Source organism: Mauremys reevesii, linkage group 1 (genome assembly GCF_016161935.1).
Source record: "Mauremys reevesii isolate NIE-2019 linkage group 1, ASM1616193v1, whole genome shotgun sequence".
In the NCBI taxonomy this organism is placed as follows: domain Eukaryota; kingdom Metazoa; phylum Chordata; order Testudines; family Geoemydidae; genus Mauremys; species Mauremys reevesii.
In genome coordinates this window covers 31,304,101-31,319,836 of record NC_052623.1, presented here as the reverse complement: position 1 = coordinate 31,319,836, position 15,736 = coordinate 31,304,101, and the positions used below count along the sequence as shown (strand labels likewise).

The 15,736-nt window shown below is 43.9% G+C and overlaps 1 protein-coding gene across 8 annotated transcripts in view; it reads right to left on the bottom strand.

The window, feature by feature from the left end:
* Positions 1-15,736, bottom strand: part of FAT3 (FAT atypical cadherin 3) — a 573,356-nt gene that overhangs the window by 309,348 nt on the left and 248,272 nt on the right. The gene's annotated exons all lie outside the window — the stretch shown is intronic.

The window sequence follows — 15,736 nt, the reverse complement described above, 5'->3', positions numbered from 1 at the left end:
TCTGGGAAAAGAGACGAGCTTAGGAGATTTGGAGTTGGGAGGGGGAAGGTCCAGAGTGAATAACACGTTGTCAAAACGCCCTGGGCAATAACCCCATCTTCTTTAAACCCTGGGACTGTCACATCAGTGGTTGTCAACCTATTTACCATTGTGGGCTGCATACACAACACTCAATGAGTTATGTGGGCCACATCCACACAATATACACCTCTACCTCGATATAATGCTGTCCTTGGGAGCCAAAAAATCTTACCGCGTTATAGGTGACACCGTGTTATATTAAACTTGCTTTGATCCACTGGAGCGCACAGCCCCCTCCCCCCCGTGGAGCGCTGCTTTACCACGTTATATCTGAATTTGTGTTATATCGGGTGGTGTTATATCGAGGTAACAATGTATATAGGCTTGTATGGCCCTGAGGCTGTCACATGGGCTGTCACTATGTGCTGATTGGGCCATAAGTGGCCCATAGGCCACAGGTTGAGAACCACTGTATCAGATGATCACAACTGATGGGAGGGAGACAGTTCCTCCTCTGAAAAGACCTCCTGAGACTTCGCTACAGATATTGAAACAAACAGAGTATGAAGATTATAATTACTGGCAATGCTTTCAAATTAAACCAAACAGTGATAACTTATCACACATTGCATATGTCCCAGATAATCAACAGCCTGCTACTTAATCAAGGCACATCCACTCCACCTGCTGAGGACAGAAAATGTCAACAGGTTTCCCATCCACTCTGAGTGTGTATGTAGAGCTGCCACCCTTTAGGATATCTATAACTATACACCATGCATTCCCTTTCCCAAAAGCCACCCACCCACCTTCAATTCAGTCTAAAGTGACATATGGACCCATTTTTTTCCCACTGAAATCAATAGCAAATACCACATTGACTTCACAGGGGCCTTAAATTGTAAATTTCTTGTGGCATAGACAATTTCTTACATAGCTCCAATCCTAATTTCAGAATTTATATTCCTATTGACTTCAGAGCAGACTCTGTGTTTGAAGAGTGATAAACACAGTAACAGTGCACAAGTAATAATAATACCAAAATAAACACATTCAGCTGTATTTTCCCCACACCACTTTTGGGATGTATACTGAGACCGTTTAGTTATCCTATACCAATGCTAACATTTTGGCAGAAACATCAATATAGCTGAACTCAAGGATGAGCTATATTAACAGGGACAGTCTGGAGAAAAGTAAGTCATTCTGCTAATAGAGAGAAATTAGTGAAGAAGCTGTAGGGCAGGATGGTAACACAAGAAACTTGGATTTAGCCACAGATGCATTTGGTACTAGATAAAGAGTTTAAATGCATCAATTTATCATTCAGGAGGCAGATCTGCTCATGGGCCAGCACTAATGGGTTATTTTTGATTACAGCACAGGGGAAGGAGAGAGAAACTCCAGGTGTCTGAATGGCTTGTGTACCAGTGTGGGCCAGGGATTGTATGCAATCCACAAGGCTTATCACAGCTCCTCCAGGTAGTGAAAACAGCAGGGAATGACTAAGGCAAATCACTCATGTTATAACACCTCCAGAGAAGTACCACCTTCTGGGGAGGCTCACATATTCTGATTCAAACTAGATTATCCAGAGACCAACAGACAAAGAAATGACTTTTGGATAAACAGCCCAGGCTTAAACTGACTCAGGGCCTTCGTTTTGGTTCCTGACTGAGATGAACTCGTAACCACAGGGAAAACCCAGCTGTGGGGTTTGACTGACACCTACCAGATTCCTATGTTGGAGTTGGGGGTGACCTCAGGTAAGCATTTTAGCATGTGTACAGGTTCTTTTATTGTTTTTATGTTTTCTCTGTAATGCTTTTACCTTAAGAATAAATGTGTTTGCTTAGGTGGAGCTGTCTGGTAACTTGTAAGCAATACACTGGTCACTGCCCTCAGAGAAAGCGAAGTGCAGGCACTGGCCTTTTAGGTAGACTGGCTTGCTGGACGTATCGGTGCAGATCAGAGAGCCTTAAAATCCCCGGTCAGGAGGGCGTGAGAACTGGATCTCCACCCAGGAGAGGTGGCGGCTGGGAGTCAGAAACCCCTATGCGGGTGCCCTTGAAGGACCATGGAGGGGGAAATGCAGATGCAGTTACCGTGAAACTGACAGAAGTCATATCCAGCACCCTCCCCGCTGATTTCTGTTCAGCCCTGGAGAGAATATAGGGCCCAAGTAGTCAATTAGTAGAAGCTTCTGAAGTAGGGACACTTGTCCACTAGGAAGTATACTTAGGCTACTAACTTACTTCTATGCTTTAAAAAGTTTTTAAACATCAAAAAGCAAAAAATCTTTTTTGGTGTGAACAGCCTATCTGATAAGAGCTCCCAGGCACTTCAATCCAACGCACAGACGGAAAGACAGAGAGGGAGAAAATGGCACAAATTCCAGCAATATAAAAACTCAAAGTCTTTTTCCAGAAACATCAGGTCCATGACCTTGCTGATCAGATACATTAATCACCTAACACAGGGAAGTAACACAGTGCTTTAGGAAAAAGGAAGAGTATATTCTAAATATCCCTTGTTGGCAGGCTCTGCCACATAATGACTTTTTGTAGAAACATGGATGAAATATGTAGTGAAGAGTGATGGAAATACCTAGAAGTCCAAAAGAGAAATGACATTCTGTGCATGAAAAGAGCCCATAATAAATAACACACTCTGTAAAAAAATAAAATAAATAAATCCAACCAGGAAGGGATAACGCAAAGAGATCAAGAATAAATAGCCACAGAAATGCTAATTTATCAAAAAGACGAGGGATTATTTTAGATACGTAAACAGAAATTTAAATGACTGATTTTTCTTTTTCCAAGGAGAGCAGAGGAATGTACTGGGAAATTAACAGCTGTTTTTGAAGCTGAATTCCACTAGTATTGCACTGACAATAAATATATTTTCTGAGACCTTCCTTTACTTTACTGCGGGCAACAGTTACTTTGCACTTCTGCATTTTAGAGGGAAAGGATCCCGAAACAAGTGTTGGCAATTGCCAGTGGGTCTTTTCCAATGCATTTAAAAAGTGATTTATTAAAATGTTCCAGCTACAGATTAATTTCCCTTGCTCAGTATTTCTTGTCATTTGCCGTGAAACAGAAACTTGATAAACAGATTAAAAGTTTATCTACTTTCATTTGGATGTTCTCTAAATATAGCACCTCCCCATATCCTCTGCTAACAGAGTCTTTTGGAACTCCCCACAAGAGTGCTCCCAAGTGAAGCACAGTAATTTCCTCCACATTTATTGTTGCTACAAAAGCATCTACAGGATCCACTAAGTTCCTAATACCTGATCCAAAGTCCAATGAAGTCATTGAGAGCCTTTCTACTGATTTCACTGGGCTTTGGATCAGAAGCCTAGTGCATAACCAACAACCCATCTGATGTTTCCTGCAGTCTGTTGGTGCCTCCCCCAACCTCTGCTTTCAATAGAAAGAGAACTTTATTTTAAAAAGTCTAACCTTTATGACTGTGAACACTTCTCAAATGTGAACCAATGCATCATCGTCTTCCTGCATATCTAGACAAACTAATCTTAAGAAAGTTCTTAGACAGCCCCTAGTCATTCAGAAGGATCAAACTTCATCTCAATGAGGTGTTAACTCTGAAATCTCATGATGGCATTTCACTACCAATGTTTGCTGATCATTATATTGGCATGAAATCAATGTGCATATCACAGAGTGGTTGATATAATATTATCACAGACATTAGGAGATGGAAAAGATTCTACTAGATAATCCAAAACTTCTCTTAAACTTATCTCTGTAGTATCTGTGTATTATTGAGAAGAATAAGGAAGGAGAGTAGACAATGTGTGTGAATGCAGGATCACCAGAGATTCAAAAAAGACTCCATTCTCTTCAAAACTGTAGCCACTATTTTACTCCTTAGCAAATAAAATATGTTCAAGGTAGTTACAACTATGAAAATGTTTGCAGAAGAAAAGAACTGTATTTGCAGCTGCCACAAAAGTTGAGAGAAGTGGAGATTTGTCCTTTAAGCTGCAAGCTTTTTCATGGACATGGGGTGACCTTCTTCATGTGTGAACAGCCAACAAATTTTAAAAGAAATACAAGTGAGACAGTCATCCCCACTGTGAACAAATCAAGAAGTGCCAAGGATCATCATCAGTGATTCAGAAACTTTTTTCGGGAGAGGGGGCAGGGATGAGGGGAGGGGAGCGGAGGGGAAAGATTTGAGTTATTTCCAGACTCTTTTACAGCTGAACTTGAAAAACACATTGACGTATAATGTTCCAATCCACTGTCACCATGTTTTATGAAAGACTCGCTTACTGAATTTTTATAAAATGACAACTGAGTTCCAGATAGACAGTATATAAGAAGGCAGTTTGTCGCACCCTCTGTGGAAGTGGTTAGATTTGTGACCAAGTTTTTCTTACAGCGCTTCTATAGAAATCAAAGCTTTGCAACTTCCTAAAAGCCTGAAACTTATATTCCCTAAGGCATGTGGTACCCTCAGAGAAACACAGACATCAAGAAGCTGGGGTCAGAAAAACACCACCATTGATCTGCCTTCCACTACAGCCATCAAAGTACATTTGGCCTGTGTGATTTGCAAATCACGGTGTGCGCTAAGAAAATTATACATGAAAAACAACAACAGTGTGCATTTATCTCTGATTAAAATCCTACGCACATTTCAATGTAAATTAAACACAGTCCTTGGGCTCTTGGCAACATGCCAGCATAGCCCTCACTGCTGCAAAGGTTGTGCTCAACTTTCTTCTAGAGCAGGGGTCGGCAACCTTTCAGAAGTGCTGGGCCGAGTCTTCATTTATTCACTCTAATTTAAGGTTTCGCGTGCCAGTAATACATTTTAGCATTTTTAGAAGGTCTCTTTCTATAAGTCTATAATATATAACTAAACTATTGTTGTATGTAAAGTAAATAAGGTTTTTAAAATGTTTAAGAAGCTTCATTTAAAATTAAATTAAAATGCAGAGCCCCCCGGAGCAGTGGCTAGGACCCAGGCAGTCTGAGTGCCACTGAAAATCAGCTCGCATGCTGCCTTCGGCACGTAGGCCATAGGTTGCCTACCCCTGTTCTAGAGGTCTGTTTTCCCTCTTTCCCCAGCAAAAGAAAAGGAGTTAGCCACTTTCTCCATTGATACTGATAGGTCCTCACCTATGACGCACACTGAAAAGCTACATTAAAATGAGAAATATAAAAGATTGTGTGAATTAGTGGTTAGTACAGGGGACAAGGAGCCAGTGGCCTGCAATTCTATTCCTGGCTCATCCAGTGTTCTGCTGTGTCCTTCAGCAAAATCGCTGAAAGGGTCACAGTCACTACAGAAATCATCTGAAAGTTTTGTATTAACTATTATTGCAAGAACCGACTCAAGGCGGTTACAGCTGAAACAGATTAGAGAAAAACATTCTTTTTCTTCTTTCTTCTTTTTTCAATGCTGTTGGTCCAGCAGCTGCTCGGCCTTAAACTCTGCTAGACTGTTGTAGTTATTAAAATAGTACTTGGCTAGCAGAGCCTGGTAGTTTGCAATCTAGAACTGTAGATCCATCCTCTTTGTCACCCTGTCCACAGATTCTACAGATGCTGGGTGCCCGCTCTGCTGCCACATGGACCACCAGAGAGCTGCAGGGTGGATGAGTAAAGAGAAAATCTGCCCTTTCGGCATGTGTCTCCTCTCTGCTCTCTTAGGTGTGGAGCACAGGAGGCAGGGATGTGTCACATGCATCAATAGCATTCCAGATGCGTGAGCACTATGGTTGTCGTCAATACTATCGGATCCCATTTGCGCCAAGCCTACCACTCACACGGAGAAGTCTCGCCAGATCCACGTGTGACCTCTCAGCCTGACCTAGCCCAGCTTGGGGAGGAAATGCTGCACTTAGGAGTAGTCTGTGGTGGGGATCTGCTCTTGTGCCTGTGAGAATGTTTTTTATTCTAATGTTGGGAGTTGTCCTTGGGCATGGGAGGTGCTCAGAGAGGCGCTCGCCACAGGTGACGGTCATTGTACGGGGGGACGGTCATTGTACCAGTCCCAGATCCGAATGTGTCCTCGGTCTCATGGCTTCCTCCATCAAGTTACTTATGGAGGCGGAGCTCTCAAGCTTCCTGGGTTTGGGGCAGGAAGGACTTGCAGATGGAACAGCGAGTTGGGATATTCGCGTTGCTGAGGCAGTAAAGCTGCCTCTGGTGCTTGTTGCTCACAGAGAATGAGCGTAGGCAGGAGAGACCGTTTTTAAATCCCAAAATCCAGGGCATTGTCCTGGGGATGGGTGGGGGGGACAGGGAGGGATCTGTCCCTCAAACAGGGAGAGAAGAACAGTAACTTATCTATCTACCTACAACTATTTATAACTATATGCTGAATGAAGAGTAGTCACTCTCTCAGCAAAAACTACGAGTGTTAAGGAACAGGGGTTCCGACTCAGGCCATAAGGCAGAAAGAGGGAACTGGAGAGGCATCGACCCGCCCTGCTTATTATGCTCTCAGCTGGGAACATGAGGGGATGCAGTACACACGCGCGGGTCAACAGACACTGCTAACAAACACTTCCAGACTCAGGTGCATGTGCACCCACGTAGGGACCATCACTCGAAGAAGAAGAAGAAATACTTTTACAGCATGTGAGAACTGGATTTCACTCCTCCGCCTTTGAAACAAAGGAGTTGAACACAAACAGGTTAGGAAGTAGTAATAATTCGGTCTTAAAATAAAAACGATTATGGGTATGTGTGCACATTATGCATAGGTAAACATGGATATAAAATGGTAAAACTCTGTTTTATCACTCAAAATTCACAGGGGGAAAAAAGATTGATTTTTAAATGCTACTAATTATTTATAAGCCTCATTAAAGGCTCAGTGCTTTTAATATTAGTGACCCTCAGATCACATGTGTCACCCAACCAATAGCCTAGTTCCTTGGTAATGTTTCCTTTTTAGCTAAAATAAATTTTAAAAGATAGTTGGATAATGACATCTTTCAAAAGCTGACAGTTGAAAATAAAGAAAACAAAAAGGCTTAAAAACCTAATCAGGGCTCGTTGATATTAACACATTATTCACAGCCAAAGAGAAAAAAAATGTTTGAGACTAGGGCTGTCAACCGACTAAAAAAATTAATCATGATTAATCGCGCAATTAAAAAAATTAATCGCAATTAATTGCACGGTTAATTGCACTGTTAACAATAATATAATACCATTTATTTAAATATTTGTGGATGTTTTCTACATTTTCAAATATATTGATTTCAATTCAACACAGAATGCAAAGTGTACAGTGCTCACTTTATATTAAAAGATTACAAGTATTTACACTGTAAAAAAACCCAAAATAATAGTATTTTTCAGTTCACCCAATACAAGTACTGTAGCATAATCTCTTTATCATGAAAGTTGAACTTACAAATGTAGAATTTATGTACCAAAAAAACTGCATTCAAAAATAAAGCAATTTACAATTTTAGAGCCTGCAAGTCCACTCAGTCCTACTTCTTGCTCAGCCAATCACTCAGGCAAACAAGATTGTTTACATTTGCAGGAGATAATGCTGCCTGCTTCTTGTTTACAATGTCACCTGAAAGTGAGAACAGGAGTTCTCATGGCACTGTTATAGCTGGCATTGCAAGATCTTTACATGCCAGATGCACTAAAGATTCATATGTCCCTTCATGCTTCAACCACCATTCCAGTGGACATGCGTCCATTCTGAAGACGGGTTCTGCTCCATAATAGTCCAAAACAGTGCGTACCGACGTATGTTCATTTTCATTGTCTGAGTCAGATGCCACCAGCAGAAGGTTGATTTTCTTTTTTGCCGTTCGGGTTCTTTAGTTTCCGCATCAGATTGTTACTCTTTTAAGACTTCTGAAAGTATGCTCCACACCTCATCCCTCTCAGATTTTGGAAGGCACTTTAGATTCTTAAACCTTGGGTCAAGTGCTATAGCTATCTTTAGAAATCTCAAATTGGTACCTTCTTTGTGTTTTGTGAAATCTGCAGTGAAATTGTTCTTAAAATGCACTGCTTGCATCCGAAGAAGTGGGTATTCACCCACGAAAGCTCATGCTGCAAAACGTCTGTTAGTCTATAAAGTGCCACAGGATTCTTTGCTGCTTCTGCAGAACCAGACTAACATGGCTACCCTTCTGATACTTGTTCTTAAAATAAACAACATGTGCTGGGTCATCATCCGAGACTGCTATAACATGAAATATATGGCAGAATTTGGGTAAAACACAGCAGGGGACATATAATTCTCCCCCAAGGAGTTCAGTCACAAATTAATGCATTTTTTTTTAAATATGCATCATCAGCATGGAATCATGTCCTCTGGAATGGTGGGATAAGCGTGAAGAGGCATACAAACGTTCAGCATATCTGGAATATGCCGGCTACAAAGTGCAATGCAAATGCCTGTTTTCACTTTCTGGTGACATTGTAAATAAGAAGAGGGCAGCATTATCTCCCTTAAATGTAAACAAACTTGTTTGTCTTAGCGATTGACTGAACAAAAAGTAGGACTGAGGGTATGGCTACACTTCCAGCTGTAGAGCGCTGGGAGTTAAAGCTGTCTTCGTACAGCTGAGTAGGGAAAGCGCTGCAGTCTGGCCACACTGACAGCTACCAGCGCACTGTCGTGGCCACATTTGCAGCATCTGCAGCGGGATTGGGAGCGGTGCATTAGGGGGAGCTATGCCAGCGTTCAAACGGCCGCAACGTGCTTTTCAAAAGGAGGGGGGAGGGTGTGACAGGGAGCGTGGGGGAGAGAGAGAGTGGATTTTTGGAGCCGACACTGTGTCAGCAGCTGCCTTGCAAGTTCCGACCCCCTCCCCGACCTCTCTCTCACTCACTGAAAGCAAACAGTTTTTTTTCCTCACAGACCAGATAAGCAGCCGCTCTGAAACGGACCCCCCTCTCCCTCGCTCCCTCCCGCCCGCCCGCCACTTCTCTCCTCAAGCAAACACTAGCTGTGGGCGTTCCAAAGGGAGCCTCTGCCTCTGCTCATTCACAGCAAACAGTAGCTGTGTTTGTTTTTTTAGATAAGCAGCTCCGGGAGCCCAGATTGGACAACAAAATAAAGAGAGGCATCACAACAAAACAAAGAGAGTAATCTTTAATTAAAAGGATTATGGGAAGCTTCCGGAGGTCAGTTACAGCGTACTAAGATTATTCCCTGTTTACACTGGCACCCCAGCACTGCAGCAGCAGCACTATTCTCTTTATTCCTCTCGTGGAGGTGGAGTACAAGCAGCGCTGTGGTCAGGGAGATACAGCGCTGTATGTGCCTTGCCAGTGTGGACGGGGAGTGAGTTACAGCGCTATAAAGCCACCACCAGCGCTGTAACTCTCAAGTGTAGCCAAGCCAAGGCCTGAGTGGACTTGTAGGCTCTGAAGTTTTACATTGTTTTGTTTTTGAGTGCAGTAATGTAACAAAAAAAAAAATCTACATTTGTAAGTTGCACTTTCATGACGAAAAGACTGCATTACAGTACTTGTATGAGGTAAATTGAAAAATACTATTTCTTTTATCATTTTTACAGTGCAAATATTTGTAATAAAAATAATATACACTTTGATTTCAATTAAAACACAGAATACCACATATATAATAAATTTCAATTGGTATTCTATTGTTTAACAGTGCGATTAAAACTGCGATTAATCACAATGATTTTTTTTAGTTATTTTTTTTTTTAATCACATGAGCTAACTGCAATTGACAGCCCTAGTTGAAACTAGTATAGGTGAATCCATATTTATTTATTTGTTTGTTTGTTTGTATTACCATAATACCTAGGAGTCCTAGTCACAGACCAGGATCCTGTTATGCTAGGTGCTGTATACACAAACAACAAGAGGCATACTTGGAGGCATGGATCAGCATTCACATTGCACACCTCACCAGTACCGAGCCCGGGCCAGGGAAGCTAACAATCCAATCCGCAGACCAAACTCGGTGATGAATCCTGGTCACATGCTACCTGAGGCATATATGCTAAGAAGAACATACAATCGAAGTATAAGATAAAAAACCTTTGATGGATACAGGCAGACAGGGGAGTACCAGTGACCAATGAGAAAACATGGTCAGCATGACTAGCAGTGGTTTCAGCACACCACCAGCCTAACCGCTGTCGAGTTTTTTGCAGCCGTCACAGCAAAAAAAGAGTTTTAACGAGGGATCTGAAGGCAGACAATGAAGTCGCTTTGCAGATCTTTCTCATGAGATTTGCAAATATAATCCCAAATGTCAGGACCAGCTCCTGCTCCTGGCATTAGCCAATTATACTATTTTTGAAGGACTGAAAAGTAAAGGTTATAATTATAAGGAGCCTGACTTTAAAAAAAAGTGAAGAGTGACATGATTTGTAGATAAGATTTTTCTCTTAAAGATTAAGAAATAAAATGTACGGTTTAATGAGCCAATATTATCCCCAAACCATGTATTTTTGGCTTGGGTAGCTCTCAGAGGATAGGCCTTGATGTTTATAAAAATAGGGTCTATACCTCCTTCAGTAGATGAGATAAACAGTAAATACAACATACAAAGATTAAATAGCTTCAGTCCATTTCATAGGCTGACTGCTCTCAATAATCCGTGCAAGAGCTGAGCTGCATCTTAGCGGCCTGATTCAAAGCCCTTTGAAGTCAGTGGGACTCAGAGTAAAGCTAGTACTGTATCCCACCCCTCTTTAGGCCCTTTCAGATCAGAGGGGGAGGGATAGCTCAGTGGTTTGAGCATTGGCCTACTAAACCCAGGGTTGTGAGTTCAATCCTTGAGGCGGCCACTTAGGGATCTGGGGCAAAAATTGGTCCTGCTAGTGAAGGCAGGGGGTTGGACTCAATGACCTTTCAAGGTCCCTTCCAGTTCTCAGAGATTGGTATATCTCCAATTATTGCCTTAGCTACTCTTCTGAATGCTAGTGACATCACAGAGACCCCAACTTGAGCACACACATGGTGTAAAATAAGTAGCACCCACTGCTCCCATTTAAGCACCTTTGAATATCATGTCACTTATTTAAGTGCTTAAAGGTGGATTTAGGTGCCTAAGTCTAGGCTCCTCACTTTGAAAATTTTGCCTTCCCATTTTAAATATACCATCTCTTTTGTAAATTTTGGTGCGTATTAAAATGCCAACCCAACTCCCATTGAAATGAATGGAAAAATTCCCATAGATTTAAATTGGAATTAGAGCATGCCAAGGAATGGTTCCAAAAGCAACATTAACTCCGTGCCGTCGCGCACATGTAGAATTTTCTAATATTATTTTTCTGTTTAAATGCATAGCTTACTACCTTACTGTTTATGCTGTGAAATGTATACCATAAACATACCAAACATGCAATGTAAGCTTGTTAACATTCCCGCTGGAAGCTTAAAACTCTTACTTTTTGCCATTTTTGACTGTGCAAATTTAATGTTGCATTAACAAGAAGCTTTTGCATTTGATACTATACTCCAGTTGATGGCCTAATAAAAGAGAATTAGGGAGCCAATTCTCACTAATGTAATTTCTATGGATATTAAAGACTGCATGCCGATATAAAAATTCCAGCAATCACATTGTTTGATACAATTTCTTGAATGTCCCAAATTACCCAGGGTTAACCAGGGTTGTGAGTGGCCAGGGCGTTCAACATACAGTAAAAGTTTTGGTATCTGGCATGCTGAGGGAATGTGGGGTGCCAGTAAGTAAAAAAAAGTCCAGTTAACTAAGAGGGAGGGAGTTTGGCTGAGGGTTGGGGCGTGGGAGGGTGTGCGGGACACGGGCTCTGGGAGGCAGTTTGGGTGTGGGACGGGGTGTGGCGTTGGGGCCCGGGAGGAAGTGCGAGGTGCAGGCTCTGGGAGGGAGTTTGGGTGCAGGAGGGGGCTCAGGGCAGAGGGTTGGTATATGGGATGGGGTGCGGGATCCAAGCGGTGCACACTTCAGTCAGCTCCCCACAAGTGGCGACATATCCCTGCTGCTGCCAGGCGGAGGCGCGTCTGGGCGGTTCTGCATGCTGCCCCCGCCCCACCCTGAGCTCTGGCTCCACAGCTTCCATTGGCCAGGAACCGCATGGCGCAATGGGAGCTGGGTGGGGCAGCACCATAGGGCAGGGACGGTGCCTGCGGGCGGAGGCGGCGCACAGAGCCACCTAGCCATGCCTCCACCTAGAAGCAGCAGGGACATGTCCCCGCTTCCGGGGAGCCACGTGGAGCCAGGCAGGGAGTCTGCCGGCCCTGGGCTAACTGGACTATAAACCGGACTTTCAATGAAGATCAGAAATGCCAGTTTATAGAGCTTTCCGGTTGGTAAAATGCCAGATAACACAGCTTTTACTGCATTAACACTGAAAAAAAATCCAGGTTTTCAGATCCACCAAAGCCACAGACCTCCAATTCATGTTCTACATGACATCCCATTACTTTGGTGATTTCACTTCAACCATGGAGCATTGCTGGAATATGGCATTGGCCATCAGGATCCTACTATTTATTATATTAGCTATTTAACAACGTACACCTCTACCGCAATATAACGCGACCCGATATAACATGAATTCGGATATAACGCGGTAAAGCAATGCTCGGGGCGCTCAGCGGATCAAAGCAAGTTTGCTATAACGCAGTTTCACCTGTAACGCGGTAAGATTTTTTTTGGCTCTCGAGGACAGCGTTATATCGGGGAAGAGGTGTATTAAATATATATATATATATATATATATATATATATATATATATATATATATATGAAGGTTGTAAAACTACAGAACTAAAGTAAATACAGTATTTGCATGTTGGAAGTCCCTCAGAGACTGAATTGTGGATAAGCAGCAGACTCTTCTCAGTAATAATACATTTATATAGCACCTTCCATCCAGAAGGATTTCAAAAAGTTTGACCATGTGGGCTTTAGAATCACTACAGCGACTTCTGAGCAGAAGCTGTTTAATAACACACATCAACCCCACTATGGTTGCCAACTTTCTAATTGCATAAAACTAAACACCCTTGCCCTGCCCCCTGCCCCTCTTCTGCCTAGACCCTTCTCCGCGGCCCTGCCTCCACTCACTCCATCTCCCCTCCTTCCCCCTCATTCACTCACTCATTTTCACCAGGCTGGAGTAGGGTGTTGGGTTACAGGCTCCAGGGTCGGGCCAGAAATTAGGGGTTCAGGGTGTCGGAGGGGGCTCCGGGCTATGGCTGGGGGTTGGGGTGGGGATGGGGATGAGGGGCTTGGCGTGCAGGAGCGGGCTGTGGGCTGGGGCAGGGTGTTGGGGTGCGGGAGGAAGTGAGGGCTCCGGCTGGGTATACAGGCTCCGGAGTGGGGCCAGAAATGAGGGGTGTGGGTGTGGGAGGGGGCACTTGCCTCAGGTTGCCAGCCAATGGGAGTTGCAGAGCTGGCACTCAGCAAGGGGCAGTGCACGAAGTCCCCGTGGACCCCCCTCCGCCTAGGAGCCAGACATGCCAGTCGCTTCCCAAGAGCCATGCGGGGCTGGGTAGGGAGCCTGCCAACCCTGCGCCAACTGGACTTTTAACAGCCCGGTCAGCAGTGCTGACTGGAGCCACCAAGTGTCCCTTTTTGACCGGGTATTCCGGTTGCAAACTAGACACCTGGCAACCCTAAACCCCACACAACAGCTTAGGACAGAAAGCATATCTTATCACACTGAAACTGCAAGTGTCAGGAATCTGAGCCTGCAGCACACCCAGTGTCTAGGCAACCTAACAAGCTCAGCTGGCCTGCATCAGGCTGCCTGACTGGCTATATAAGCCTGACTGGATGGAAGAGTCAGCAGAGCAGTTCTTAAGCCCAGTAGTAGCAGCAGCTGATGAAAGCATTCACCCATGGCTGCGATAGCTCCTGTGCCTTGTTCCCAGCCTTGCTCCTACCTTGGACCCAACCTGACCCGCCTCCAGGTAACCCAGTTCTAACCTGGACTCCTGATTCCAGCTCTCCTCTTCTAGCCACTAGACATGACTCCTGCTCTGACTATGGGGGCCTGACTCCTGCTCCAACCACTAGGAATAACCGCCCACACATGAGTCATGTGACAACAAGGGGAATTAGACAGGCTAAATATAATCATTAAGCTGAAATTTGCCCCAGACATAATAGCCAGCACAATCGACTACTAAACAAATAAATTGCCAAGGGCTCTTCAATAATCAGATTAGGTGAGAACTCCAGCTTCCTGTTTAATTGAATGACAGAACCTCCAGTAACTGTGCACTCTCTGGCATCACGCATTGGTTTACCACAGATTCAACACGTCTCCTACATGGAAATGCCTCCTACTGAATCATAGAATATCAGGGTTAGAAGGGACCTCAGGTGGTCATCTAGTCCAACCCCCTGCTCAAAGCTAAATCATCCCAGCCAGGGCTTTGTCAAGCCTGACCTTAAAAACCTCTAAGGAAGGAGATTCCACCACCTCCCTAGGTAACCCATTCCAGTGCTTCACCACCCTCCTAGTGAAAAAGTTTTTCCTAATATCCAACCTAAACCTCCCCCACTGCAACTTGAGACCATTATTCTTGTTCTATCATCTGCTACCTCTGAGAACAGTCTAGATCCATCCTCTTTGGAACCCCCTTTCAGGTAGTTGAAAACAGCTATCAAATCCCCCCTCATTCTTCTCTTCTGCAGACTAAACAATCCCAGTTCCCTCAGCCTCTCTTCGTAAGTCATATGCTCCAGCCCCCTAATCATTTTTGCTGCCCTCCGCTGGACTCTTTCCAATTTTTCCACATCCTTCTTGTAATGTGGGGCCCCAAACTGGACACAGTACTCCAGATGGGGCCTCACCAATGCCGAATAGAGTGGAATGATCATGTCCCTCGATCTGCTGCCAACGCCTTTACGTATTCAGCCCAAAATGCCATTAGCCTTCTTGGCAACAAGGGCACACTGTTAACTCATATCCAGCTTCTCGTCCACTGACACCTCAGGTCCTTTTCTGCAGAACTGCTGCCTAGCCATTCGGTCCTTAGTCTGTAGCAGTGCATGGGATTCTTCTGTCCTAAGTGCAAGACTCTGCACTTGTCCTTGTTGAACCTCATCAGATTTCTTTTGGTCCAATTCTCTGATTTGTCTAGGTCCCTCTGTATCCTATCCCTACCCTCCAGTGTATCTACCACTCCTCCCAGTATCATCTGCAAACTTGCCGAGGGTGCAGTCCACACCATCCTCCAGATTATTAATGAAGATATTGAACAAAACCGGTCCCAGAACCAACCCTTGGCGCACTCCACTTGATACCGGCTCCCAACTAGACATGGAGCCATTGATCACTACCCACTGAGCCCGATGACTTAGCCAGCTTTCTATCCATCTTACAGTCCAATCATCTAGCCCATATTTCTTTAACTTGCTGGCAAGAATACTGTGGGAGACTGTATCAAAAGCTTTGCTAAAGTCACGGAATAACACATCCACTGCTTTCCCCTCATCCACAGAGCCAGTTATCTCATCATAAAAGGCAATTAGGTTAGTCAGGCATGACTTGCCCTTGGTGAATCCATGCTGACTGTTCCTGATCACTTTCCTCTCCTCTAAATGCTTCAGAATTGATTCCTTGAGGACCTGCTCCATGATTTTTCTAGGGACTGAGGTGAGGCTGACTGGCCTGTAGTTCCCAGGAGCCTCCTCCTTCCCTTTTTTAAAGATGGACACTACATTAGCCTTTTTCCAGTCATCCAGAACCTTCCCTGATTGCCAGGAG